The following is a 13,474-nucleotide window of genomic DNA, read 5'->3' as shown; positions in this document are numbered from 1 at the left end:
CTGAACACCCTGATACCACATTATCCACCTTGAGGATTATGATGGCATGCACTCCAAGGCCCCTCTATCTTACCATTTTTTTTTGTCTTGATGCACCTCCCAAAATTCTTACAGTACACCTGCCAAGATTGAATTCCATTTGCCTCTTTCCCACCTATCGGAACAGTCCATTGATATCTTCTTGCAATCTACAGTTTTCCTCCTCATTATCAACCACATGGCCAATTTGCATTTTACCTGCAAATGTCTTAACCATGCTGAAACACCTAACTCCAAATCATCAAATTATACCACAAAAAGCAAAATGCCCTGATTTGAGCTTTATGGGCTAAACTTTCCTGCAAATTTCAGTTAAATCAGGAAGTATGGCAGCAAAAATGAATGAAAATTGGGGGTTGAAATCTCCTGAACAGTCAAGTTGAATTTGCTGCATTGTATGTGAGTGAGTGTGAGTGAAAAAAAATCATCCATAGAGAGATGCTACCATCCCAGAGCCATAATGAAGCTGCCACTTTCATTAGCATTCACTTCACCTGGATCAAATGAGTGAAGGAACAAAAAATTAGGATGTCCCACTACTGACTCTGGCCTACTCTGTTCAATTATACAGAGATGTGTCCTGTGAATGAAGAAGTCGGCCTGAGTTGTATGGAATTTGGAGAATAAATGAGTGACAGTCAAATATCCAATTAGGTTTCGAGCTTGTGTGTATGTTAATGATGATGTTGAGTAATTTTCCAGCACTCTCACTTTGTGGGAATGTGGGGACAAGCATTCACAGTACCCGAGTATCTCAATGCCCTATGCTTGACGTTGGTATCAGTGTACAATGAGTAAAATCAGCTTCCTGCTGAACATGGGTTGCATTGTGTAACCAGGCCGAAGGCAGAGATTCATTTCAGATGACGGGCTGTTGGAATATGTGAAGTTTCACTCAATTATGCCTCCATCAATCTGGAAGATGTTAATTTGGTCACCAGAGTTTACAGTACTAAAATGATTTGAATGGGCGGCACGGTAGTTCAGTGGTTAGCACTGCTGCCTCTCGGCGCCAAGATCCCAGGTTCGATCCCGGTCCCGGGTCACTGTCCGTCTAGACTATGCACATTCTCCCCGTGTCTGCGTGGGTCTCACTCCCACAACCCAAAGATGTGCAGGGTTGGTGGATTGGCCACGCTAAATTGTCCCTTAATTGGAAAAATAAATAAATAATTGGACCAGTTAGAGAGAGTAGTATAACCGGCCGATGCCCTAACAATTCCCTAGTATAACAATGCCCTAACTCAAATCAGGGCATTTTGCTTTTTGTGGTATAATTTGATGATTTGGAGTTAGGTGTTTCAGCATGGTTAAGACATTTGCAGGTAAAATGCAAATTGGCCATGTGGTTGATAATGAGGAGGAAAACTGTAGATTGCAAGAAGATATCAATGGACTGTTCCGATAGGTGGGAAAGAGGCAAATGGAATTCAATTTTGGCAGGTGTACTGTAAGAATTTTGGGAGGTGCATCAAGACAAAAAAAAATGGTAAGATAGAGGGGCCTTGGAGTGCATGCCATCATAATCCTCAAGGTACCAGGATAGGTGGATAATGTAGTATCAGGGGTTCAGGGTTGAAAGAGTTAATTTGTGGGTCTGAGAAAATAGTCCACAGTGAGAGTGGAGTTGAAGAGGATGCCAGAACCAAATGATTATGATGTGATTCAGAAGAGTTAACTGAATTTGAATGTTATTATTCCGATGTCACTTTTATGCATCTTCCATATAGTATGATTTAATGATAGTATATATAGAATTTAACAATCAATGGTAACAGTAGTGTAAGAGTTGTGAGTGATCCACACTATAAGCAGGATTTTCCGGTTGTACTCACAGCAAGACCGGAGATTCCCATCCGAGGTCAATGGACCTTTGAATGGGCCATCAAATTTTCCATCCCGCCCATGATGATTCCCGTGGTGCGTGGGCCAGAAGGTTTACCCCCACGTTGTACACATACTAAAATCATCAAATGTGCTGTACCTGAACACACATACTGGATTGTGAGCTATGGGGCGGGATTGTCCCTTCTGGGGACTAACTCACCACGCTGGCCGGAAAATGGGCGAGAATCACTCCAGACTTTTTCCTCGAAGGTGATTCTCCATTTTCCAGGGGGCTAGCAGAGCCCCAGCATGCATCCCGCAGCTCTGGCTGCTGGCAGGGCCCTGCTAGCCAGCCCGCGTGGCCACGCATGCGCACGGCGGCCTCAAGCTGGTCCCGTGCTGGCGCATGGCGACCCACCTTGGCGCGGGTGCCGCCGACATGGCAGAGCCACACAGCGGGCCCACGCGGAGGAAGGTATGTCCCTCCCAGATCGTGATGGCTGCCGATCGGTGGCCCCCAATCGTGGGCCTGGCCACCGCTGAGGCCCCTGCCGGAGTCAGATACTCCGCCCCCCCCCCCCCCCCCATCAGGACCGCCACCGCGGCCGCAGGTCCCAGCTCCCACCGGGTGGTACCACATGTAAACCATAGCAGCGGGAGTTCAGCCGGTCAACCGCGGAGAATCGCCACGGGGGCCTGTTCCAACGGCCCCCGACCGGCGCCGTGTCAACCGCGGGCTCGGGACTGGCGGGTCTGCGGAGAATTGCGGAAGCGCTATCATGCCGGATTTCCGGCATGAACGGCTATTCTCCATCCCCGCGCCGGGCGCGATTCCGGTGCGGAGGGTCAGAGAATCCCGCCCATGATGTCTCAATAGAGGCTCGAGACTGAATAATGAATTATGGTGTCTCACTAAAGACCTGACACTGCGGTGCTACAACTGAACGCATGCAATGCTTTAATATTTAAAAGTATTTAGAACAAGAAAGCAGTTGAACAGGGGATACATTTCCAAAGGGACAAGCCACAACAAGCGAGGTTTGATGCAGCAACAATAAAATGTTCCCTGCTGTATTATGGGGAATAACACTTTGCCTGTGTTTTGTCATTTACCTGATTTATCTCGATTTAGTATACATCACGAGTGGTGATGGAAAGATCTGACGACACAAGAGTAAATTAATTCCTATGGCAACAGCCATTCTTGGAGAAGCAGTTGTCTTCATGTTGGTCTCCAGAGATGGCAGAGCACTGTGTGGCAGCCTCATTCTGAAGCGGACTTACAGACGATATGCACAAAAAAAAAACAAGCTTGTGCTTATAATGCATCTTTCAAGCCCCCTGGACCTTTCACTGCATTTCACAGCCCAGACATTACTTCTGAAATATAGTCACTATTGCCTCGTAGGGAAACATGACTGACAATCCACTCACAGGGTCTTGTAACCAGCAAGGAGATCGAATCCAGTTGACCTGCTTTTGTTGGTTGAGGAATAATTGATGCCATAATGCATTATCTTGGTCTGTAAGGTAAGGATGGGTGCCTCCATATCTGATAAGTTGTTTCAAACGTTAAACTGATTCGTTAAGGCAGATGCAGAGAAATTATTCCTTCTGGTGAGGGAATTTAAAAAACCAAGGAGATTGAAACCTTAAAACGAGAGCTGAGCCATTCAGCAGCGAAATCCAGGAACAATTTTTCACACAAAGAAATCTGGAACTCTCTTTCCCTGTAAAACTGTGGATGATATAATTGGTGCACTCAGGACAGATTGATAGATTTTTGCTGGATAAGGGTTCATAAGGAGTATTGAGCAAAAAAGGGTGAAGAGTTGTGGTGTAGATCAACCACAATGTACTTGAATGACAACTTTGAGGGGCCAAATGGCCTATCATGTTACGTATGTGATTGGAAAATATTTAATCAAAATTAGCTAGAATATTTTAGTGTTGGATAAAATAAAATGCTAAATTTAATGTACATTATATTATTGACCTCATTTGAGTTCCCTCAAATCTGCATTCCTGTTATTTTCCAGTCAACTCATTAACTATGTTAAACTTAAAGGCAGTGATCTACAGAACCATGACGATGGAATTGACCAAAGTGGGCTGGTCATTTAGATTAATAGGTGAGGCAATAGATGAGCAGTGGCAGACATTTAGGGAGCTAATTCATGGCTCACAGCAAAAAATACGTCCCAATGAAGAGGAAACACTCCAAGAGGAAGAGGAATCTACCATGGATAACCAAAGAAGTTATGGAGGGTATTAAGTTGAAAGTGGAAACATACAAGATGTCAAAGGTTAGTGGTAGGCCAGAAGAATGGGACAGGTTCAGAATGCAACAAAGATGTTCCACTCCAAAAAATATCGAAAGGAGAAAATAAAGCTAGCAAGAAACATAAAAACAGACAATAAGAGTTTTTTTTAAGTACATTAAAAGAGAGAGAGAGAAGCAAAAGAAAGCACTGGCCAATTAAAGAATAAAACTGGGGAAGTAAATACGGGGAACAAGAAAATGGCAGAGGAGTTAAACAGATATTTTGCAGTCTTTACTGTCGAGGGTACTACAAGCATCCCAGAAATAGTAAAATAAATACATGGGAGTATTTGAATACAGTCACCATCGCCAGAGGATTAGTTTTAAGCAAACTAGTAGGGTTAAAGGCTGTCAGGTCCCCTGGACCTGATGGGCTGCACCCTGGATCTTAAAAGAAGATAACCACAGAGGTCGTGGATGCCATTTCTCAAAAATCCTTGGATTCTGTAACTGTGCCAAAGGATTGGCAAACTGCCAATGTGGGTGCCATTGTTCAAGATGGGAAGGAGGCAAAATGCAGGAAACTACGGACCATATTAGAATCGATTATTACGGAGATAATAACAGTGCATTTGGAAAGTCATAATCTGATCAAGCAGAGTCAGCATGGTTTCATGAAGGGGAAATCATGGGCTCGATTCTTCCACCCGGCCCGCCACAAGCGAGATGCCGACAATGGAAAAATCCAGTGACTTCGGGAGGGATTCTCCGGTCGCTGGGCAAACGGGGCTGGAAAATCCCACCCCATGTCTGACAAATTTACTCGAGTTCTTTGAGGAGGTACCAACCAGAGTGGATAGAGGAGAACCAGTCGATGTTACAATACAATATTTGCATTTTCAAAAGGCATTTGATGAGGTGATATGATTGAAACATACAAGATTCGGAAACAGGGTAAATGTTGGGATGATGTTTCCACTCATGGCCGAGGGTAAGACCAGAGGACAGAGTTCCAGAAAAAGGGAGTGCTCATTTAAGATGGATTTGAGGAAGACTTGCTTCCCTCAAAGAGTGGTGAACCTTTGGAACTCTTTACCCCAGGGAGTTGTGGAGGCCGAGTCCTTGAACATTTTCAAGGCTAAGATCATTAGGTTTTTAATCGGTAGGGAAACTATAAGGGTTATGGAGAATTAAGGGTTACAGAGATGAGGCAGGAGTGAGTGTTAGATCAGCTATGATCTTAATAAATGGCGGAGCAGCCTCAAAGGGCTGAATGGCCTACTCATGTAGTTATTTCTTATTGTCTTATGGAGAAAATATTTTTGGCAGAGATTTAGTTTCGGAGTTGCATGAGTTGTTTATGCACGCTATCGATATTTAACCTTCACCTCTAGTCCTGGCTTACGTAATATCAAACACAGCAGACGTCTGCAAGCTGTCAGCACTGGCTTAATAGTTTCAAGTACTGTAATGCTCAGCAAATGGACTAAGTGGGCAAAAAAGCTAATTTTATGTGAGGTAAAGTATTAAGAAACCAGTAGAACATGTCTATTTTTGGACTTCCGACGTATGTTGTTTACCCATTTTTGTGACAGTAAAAGAAATTGCAATTACTTAATTGTGTTGATCCTGGAGAGTAAAACCATTAGAGGCCATCATCACAGGGATCTCATATTTTAAAGATGTGTTGTATTACATTTGCAAACAATGTCTATGGACTCGAAGTTCTAACTATTTCTCCATTAATTGATTGACTGCTGATGTTTCTCAGCACTTTTCTGACAGATTGAAATATTATTCTCATTGTCATTCTGCGGAACTCCATAAAATCAATTATCTCTGAATTGGTTATATTGCTAATGGACATGCTGGAAGATTTCACTAGTAAAGCACTGCAGCGTGCCTGTAGGTGTACTAAATATACTTTTATGAGCACCAATTTCACATAAACTGGTGAGGCATTAAATACACTTACTCCTGTAACGTTTGTACAACCAGTTTAATCTCACAGTATCAAGAGATTCCTGGGTAGACTGTGATGAGACTGAGGTAATTAACCAGAGCTCACAGAGAACCATTAGGGACTGACAATTGGTTATGTACAGCTTGAGGGGGAACCGCTCCACAAGCAGAGGACAAGACAAGGAGGCAGGCTTGCATGAACTAGCACAGTCAAGACAGGGACTGAACCTGCACCATTGACACCATTCTGCATCGCACTTGAGCCATCTAGCAATTGTGGTGTCCAACCTCCCTTTGAGACCTATAGTCAAACATCCATGAAGATAAGACATTCAGTGTTGTAACAACAGAGTCTAATACATATGTAATTCTTTTATTTTTATTTAGTCTGGCCAATCCACCTACCCTGCATATCTTTGGGTCATGGGGGTGAGACTCGCACAGACATGGGGAGAATTGGTAAACTCAACACGGACAGTGACCCGGGGCCGAGATCGAACTCAGGTCCTCTGCGGCGTGAGGCAGCGGTGTTAACCACATGTAATTATTTTGCAATATTCTACAGAAATACATAAAAATGACATTACAGCATGTTATAACCTGCCTGCGAACCACTGGCTGGGGTCTAATGCCAATCCCACAATCCTTTGGGAGTATGAACATCTCCAATGAGATTCCCTGCATAAATAAAGCTGGCCAGTTTGGAACCGGCTAGAGTAGAGTGAGCAGCAAGGGAGTTGCTGCTGCTGTTGTATATATATATATGTTATTGTAAATAAATGTTATTTCTTTCTATCCTTCAACTCGTGCTGGATTCTTTGTGGCCCTCAAAAAACTGGCGATGAGGGTTAAAGTGAATTGCTGTCTGTACTGCTGAAGCCACCTCCCTGTATTTTTGTTGAATACAGGTTGGAAGTTGTTTTCTATTACACCATGCCTCTGTATGGACGTTTGGATGTTTCTGATGCTGCACTGGAAAGCTGGAACCAGCACGCACAATGGATGCGTTACTATTTCCGGGCAAACAACATCACTGAAAACGAGCGCCAGGTGGTCATGTTGCTCACTGCCTGCGGCCCGCATACATTTGGGGTAATTAGGAGCCTTACGTACCCAGCTGTGCCGGACACTAAAACATTTGATGAACTTGTGAACTTAGTAGGGCAACATTTTAACCCAACCCCATCCACGATAGTCCATGATTACCAGTTTAACACCGCTGAGAGGACCCCAGGAGAATCCCTTGCTGACTTTCTATCCAGGCTACGCAGGATTGTGGAGTACTGCGACTATGCTGAGACCATGTCAGAAATGTTACACAATCGTTTGGCTTGTGGTATAAAAAATGCGGCCAACCAGAGAAAGTTGTTAGCTGAGCCAACATTGACTTTTCAACAGGTCATTCAAATAGTCTTGTCCCGAGAGAGCGCAGAACGAGAAGTGCAGGAGCTACAGGGAATGGAGGTGCATGCCTTGGGGCGCAACCCATTCCGTCTGAAAGCCCTGCGGTACCTTGAGCGAGGCGACGTCTGGATCGACGCCGGGGCCGTCGGACATTCCTCCCCGAAAGGAGCCTTCTCCAGAACCAATGGATGAGGAGCCATGTCCGTGTCAGACTTGTGGGCGCCGACCCCGTCACAGATGCCGGTCCTGGGGGCGCCAGAGGCGCCGTCGTTCCGACCGAAACTGGGGCCAGCTCAGGGGCTGTACCTTCCATTTGGATGAAACTGCGGCAACTACTCCCGAGGACGTGGGGACGGTAGACGACTGCCTGCAGCTGCATTGTGTGGCAGCTCCCCGTGTGGCCCCCATTAAGGTGACAGTAGGGGTCAATGGTCACCCGCTTGAGATGGAGATGGACACTTGCGCAGCGGTCTCCGTGATCGCCCAGAAGACATCAAGCAGGATATACAGACCCTTACATTAACCGACACACAGGCCAGGTTGGCCAACTACACGGGGGAACTATTGCACATTGCAAGAACTACGGTGACCCCTGTTGTTTATGGACGCCAGGAGGGGCCTTTCCCACTTATCGTGGTGCACGGACACGGGCCCAGCCTGTTGGGTCGGGACTGGTTGCGCCATTTGTGGCTGCAGTGGCAGCACATCCTCCAAACAGGTTCTGGAGGGTTGATTGAGGTGCTAGGACGGTACCCAGATGTATTCCAGCCCGGTTTGGGGAAAATAAAAGGGGCCGTAGCCCGTAACCAAGTTGAACCAGGAGCCACGCCACGCTATTTCCGGACGCGTTGCTCAAAAACGTAGTAGGGGAGCTCACTCGTTTGGAGAGTTTGGGTATTATCAGGCCCGTCCGTTTCGCTGACTGGGCAACACCAATTGTACCTGTAATGAAGCCAAATTCCACAGTTCTCTTGTGCGGCGACTATAAACTTACAGTGAATACGGTTTCCCGGCTCGACCGATATCCAATGTCTCGCATAGAGGATCTTTACTTGAAGCTTGCAGGCGAACTCTCATTCACTAAATTAGATATGAGTCACGCCTACCTACAGTTGGAGCTGGACCCTGTCTCCCGGCCATATGTAACAATTAATACACACCAGGGCCTATATGAATATACATGGTTGCCCTTTGGGGTATCCTCTGGCTGCGCTATTTTTCAATGTATCATGGAGGGCATTTTGAGAGGTTTACCGCGTATCGCTGTCTACTTAGACGACGTTCTGATTACAGGGACGTCGGAGCAGGAACATTTGGAAAATTTGGAGGCTGTCCTTAGATGCTTTTCGGAGGCTGGAGACCGTTTACGTTGTACAAAGTGCGTCTTTCAGGCGAAGGAAGTAGTCTACCTGGGTTATCGGGTGGACCGCGAAGGTTTGCACCCCGTCGTAGAGAAGGTGCGCGCGATTCAACAGGCCCCCGCCCCGACTGCCACTTCGCATCTTCGTTCTTTTCTTGGCCTCGTAAACTATTACGGAAAGTTCCTCCCCAATCTGGCAACCACGCTGGCCCCGTTGCACCTTCTGCTAAAGAAGAATCACACCTGGGTTTGGGGTCAGCCGCAAGAAACCGCTTTCCGGCAGGTAAAACAACAATTGACGTTGTCTGGGTTACTAACCCACTATGATCCTGGAAAGCCTTTGCTCAACACATGTGATGCATCCCCGTATGGTATTGGGGCCATCCTGTCCCACAAGATGGAGAACGGGGCCGAGCGGCTGATAGCTTTCGCCTCCTGCACATTGACTGCAGTGGAAAAGAAATATGCGCAGATCGAGAAGGAGGGCCTGGCAGTGGTCTTTGCGGTGAAACGCTTCCACCAGTACGTGTATGGCCGCCGCTTCACTATCGTGACTGATCATAAGCCTCTGCTGGGACATTTCCGAGAGGATAAGCCAATACTGCCCATTGCTTCCGCAGGGATCCAGCGCTGGGCTTTGTTGCTCGCTGCATACGAGTATTCTCTGTAGCACAAACCAGGAACCCAGATAGGGAATGCTGACGCACTGAGCCAATTGCCTTTATCGACCAGCCCCATGTTGGCCCCCACGACCGGTGAGATGGTTGCAACCCTAAATTTTATGGACACCTTGCCTTTGATGGCAGCACAGATCCGTGAGTGGACCCAGACGGAGCCAGTCCTGTCAAAGGTTCGGCACATAGTCCTGTATGGTGGGCAGCATAGATAGATCCCAGGCAAGTTGCGGGCATTTTCCTCCAAGCTATCAGAATTTAGCGTGGAAGACTCTTGTGGGGGACACGCATGTGATTGTCCCGGAAAAAGGACAGGAGCTGATACTAAGAGACTTGCACAATGGGCATCCAGGTGTGACCAAAATGAAAATGTTTGCCCGGAGTTATGTCTGGTGGCCAGGCCTCGACACTGACATTGAGAAGGTGGCCCAAAACTGCTCCATTTGCCAGGAGCATCAGAAGCTTCCGTCGGCCGCGCCCCTACATTACTGGGAATGGTCAGGGCGGCCTTGGGCGCGCTTGCATGCGGATTTCACCGGCCCTTTTCAAGGATCCATGTTCCAGCTATTAATCGATGCCCAGTGTAAATGGTTAGAGGTGCATAAGATGGTAGGCACAATGTCCTGCGCAACAATCGTGAAGATGCGTTTGTCTTCCAATACGCATGGCCTCCCCAAGGTGCTGGTCACGGACAATAGCACTCCATTCACAAGTGAGGAATTTGCGAGGTTCATGAAGATAAACGGCATACGCTATATCCATACCGCCCTATACCACCCGGCTTCAAATGGGTTGGCGGAGCGCGCAGTGCAGACGTTCAAACGAGGCCTCAAGAAGCAGTTTTCCGGGTTGATGGACACGAGACTGGCTCATTTTTGTTTTCATATAGGACCACCCCACATGTGGTGACTGGGGTAGCTCCCGCAGAACTCCTAATGGGCCGGAGACTTCGCACCCGCCTTAGCGTGGTTTCCCCGGACATTGGAGCAAAAGTATGCTGCACACAGGGACATGGTTTTTCTCGGCATCGGCCGATTCAGCAGTTTACGCCTGGTGACCCAGTGTTCGTTCGGAATTTTGCTGGTGGTGCCCAGTGGGTCCCTGGCGTAATCTTTCGCCAAACGGGTCCTATCCCTTACCAGGTGCAAGCCCAGGGTCGTCTCCAGCGCATGCATGTAGACCACATTCGGTCCAGAAGAACATCTCTTCCAAAGATTCCCCGCCCCGGAGCTCATTTCTACAGCCACAGAGACCAGACACAGTGGAAAGTATTCCTCCCAATCTTCCTCTGGTGCCGCACTCAAAGCCTGCGCAGGTCGTTGCAGAACCACGTGGAGATAGAGACGCCAAGATGACGGAGGCAGCGGACTCTGACTCCGAGATGGAGACACAGGACTCCTCAGAGGGGGAATCCTCGGGCCCACGGGCTGTGGATGTACAATCGTTACGCCGTTCATCACGGAAGCACCATTCTCCGTCTCGTTACACGCCGCCCGATCCAGCGCCTCGTACAAATGGTGTCCGGCCTGCGGCAAAACGAGTCCGATTACCTTTTTCGTCAGGGTCTTCGGTGGATTCCTCGGACTTTGCGGGGGTGGGGAGGGATGTTATAACCTGCCTGCTTACCACTGGCTGGGGACTAATGGAAATCCCACAATCCTTTGGGAGTATGAGTTTCCCCAATTGGGGAGGGGGGGGGGAGAAATCATTAGCAGATTCCCTGCATAAATGAAGCTGGCCAGTTTTGGCAGACAGGATCAGTGGCATGAGAAGAAAATCCCTCTGGAGGTCCAAAATGTGACTTATGCCAGTGGAACTTTCTTATGCATTTTATGCCGGTAGAATTTCCCGTTGCAATTGTCCCCGCTCCCCCGCCGTCCCCATGACACATAATTAGAATACATTAACATTGGATTGTCATTATATTCTCCGTCCCATTACATAATCCATTAATGTCGGTGTGAGGACAAGTGAGAAGTAACCTTTGCACCACACAAGCACCAGGCAATGACCATTTCCAACAAGAGAGAATCTAACTATTTCCTCATGACATTGAATGACATTACCATCACTGAATCTTCCACTGAAGAGAGATGAGACCCCTTAAAACGGGATAGCTAGGATAACACTAGAATAGTTCTACATAAGTTAGTTTATTGAGGATTGAGACTAATCATAGACAGTGTACCCAGTAATCATTATTAACCATTAAACATAAAACATAGCAGGAACAAGCATTTAAACTCTTGCTAAAAGCAGTGACCATAATGCATGATGGGATTTAAGCTAGCTAATTTGCTCATGTTCTTCAGACAAACAGAATCAGACAGAAATAGTGTGGTCATCAATAACACAGTCAGCTCAGTAAGCAATCCTGTTTCTGACAATCCATGGTACAAAGAGGAACCAGCTTCAACATCCTGCACCCAGACAAACAATGCGATAGGCAGGAACTGGCTGCGAAAAGCAACATGGGAATCGGAGAAAAACGGATACAAGAGTCCTGGAAAAACAGCAGGTGGTAGGATGGGGTTAAATCATGAGCTGATCACAATCATCATGCTGCGTATAGTAAACTTTATTAGTCAAGGTAAAATTGACAGCTCTGCGGATTGGACCGAGTCCCAACTGGGCTGAGCTATTGATTTTTAGGAAATTGAAAATTGTGGCACCTGAACCAGTGTAGAGTAGAGTGGTTTTGGCATTTATCCAAATCACTCTCCCTCGTACGTTGACCAAACTTGGAAAAATAAAGCTGTCTTCGAGACAGTGTAAGAACATAAAAACATAAGAACTAGGAGCAGGAGTAGGCCATCTGGCCCCTCGAGCCTGCTCCGCCATTCAATGAGATCATGGCTGATCTTTTGTGGACTCAGCTCCACTTTCCGGCCCGAACACCATAACTCTTAATCCCTTTATTCCTCAAAAAACTATCTGTCTCTCTCTTAAAAACATTTAATGAAGGTATGCCTTGGGGAGTGGGGCACCCGCGCTACCTAAAGTCGGCTAGTGAACGGATGTGAACTGAGAGGAGGGCTGTGGACATTGGAGCCTGGTTAGCAAGTTTCGACGGGCCTACGAGATGAGCAAGGGATCAATACTGGGAGAAGTATTTTCAAGAGAAAGTGCAGGGTAGGGGGATTCTGGGAGTGGGGGGGGGGGGGGGGTTCGACCTTAATAATGGATAGGGGCCATTCAGCCCATTGAGTCTACTCTGCTATTAGACCAGTAGTTTCTCTGAAACTGGTCAGCAATAGGTTCACCTCCCTTCCTTTACCTAATCTCTTCAAAAACTCTGTTTCAATGTCCTTTCTTGTTTGGCCAGAAGCCTTGACCTCAGACCCTTCCCCAGCATAGTTGACCTGTCAAGTAAACTGATCTTGGATTAAGAGCCTCCCCTTCTAACAGCATCTACATGATCCGCTCAAAAAGGTCCCTATTGTGCTGTGTAAAGCTGAAGCCATACTGACATGAAGGTCTGTATTTTAAAATGATGTGTTGGGACCATGCCCATCTACATGATACTGCTGGAATCTTATTCCATTTTCCTTGCAGTCTTATTTACCGATTCTTCAAGAGCATCAGATTCGCTGAGGTGAGTGCCATCTTAATCCTCAAGGACTCCACTGGTAAAATCTCACCACAAAGCTCATCGCCTCCTGACAATGAGCTAACACCATGCAAGATGAGGGGTTAAGATTATGCTTATTAAGTGTTTTAGGTTCAAGAGATAACCATAATAATAAGAGACAGCAATATGGCATAATGAAGAGTAAGGTAATAACAAAAATGTACATTTCTGATAGAATCCGGGGCATTTTCCCCAGGAAGTTGTCCTTATTAGGTCATTAATTTTAAAGAGAATATTAGAAGGATTAGATTAACTGGATGTTGTCAAAAAGGCAAAGACTTGATAGAGGAAACCCTCTCTTATCAGAAGATGTT

The 13,474-nt window shown here is 46.6% G+C and overlaps 1 protein-coding gene across 4 annotated transcripts in view; it reads right to left on the bottom strand.

The window, feature by feature from the left end:
* The window catches only part of clcn2c (chloride channel 2c), a 677,449-nt gene that overhangs the window by 325,009 nt on the left and 338,966 nt on the right, over nt 1-13,474 (bottom strand). The window lies entirely within an intron of this gene.

The sequence above is a fragment of the Scyliorhinus canicula genome, chromosome 13 (genome assembly GCF_902713615.1).
Source record: "Scyliorhinus canicula chromosome 13, sScyCan1.1, whole genome shotgun sequence".
NCBI lineage: Eukaryota > Metazoa > Chordata > Chondrichthyes > Carcharhiniformes > Scyliorhinidae > Scyliorhinus > Scyliorhinus canicula.
Note: the sequence above shows the minus strand (reverse complement) of the source record. Positions and strands in the feature narration are given on the sequence as shown.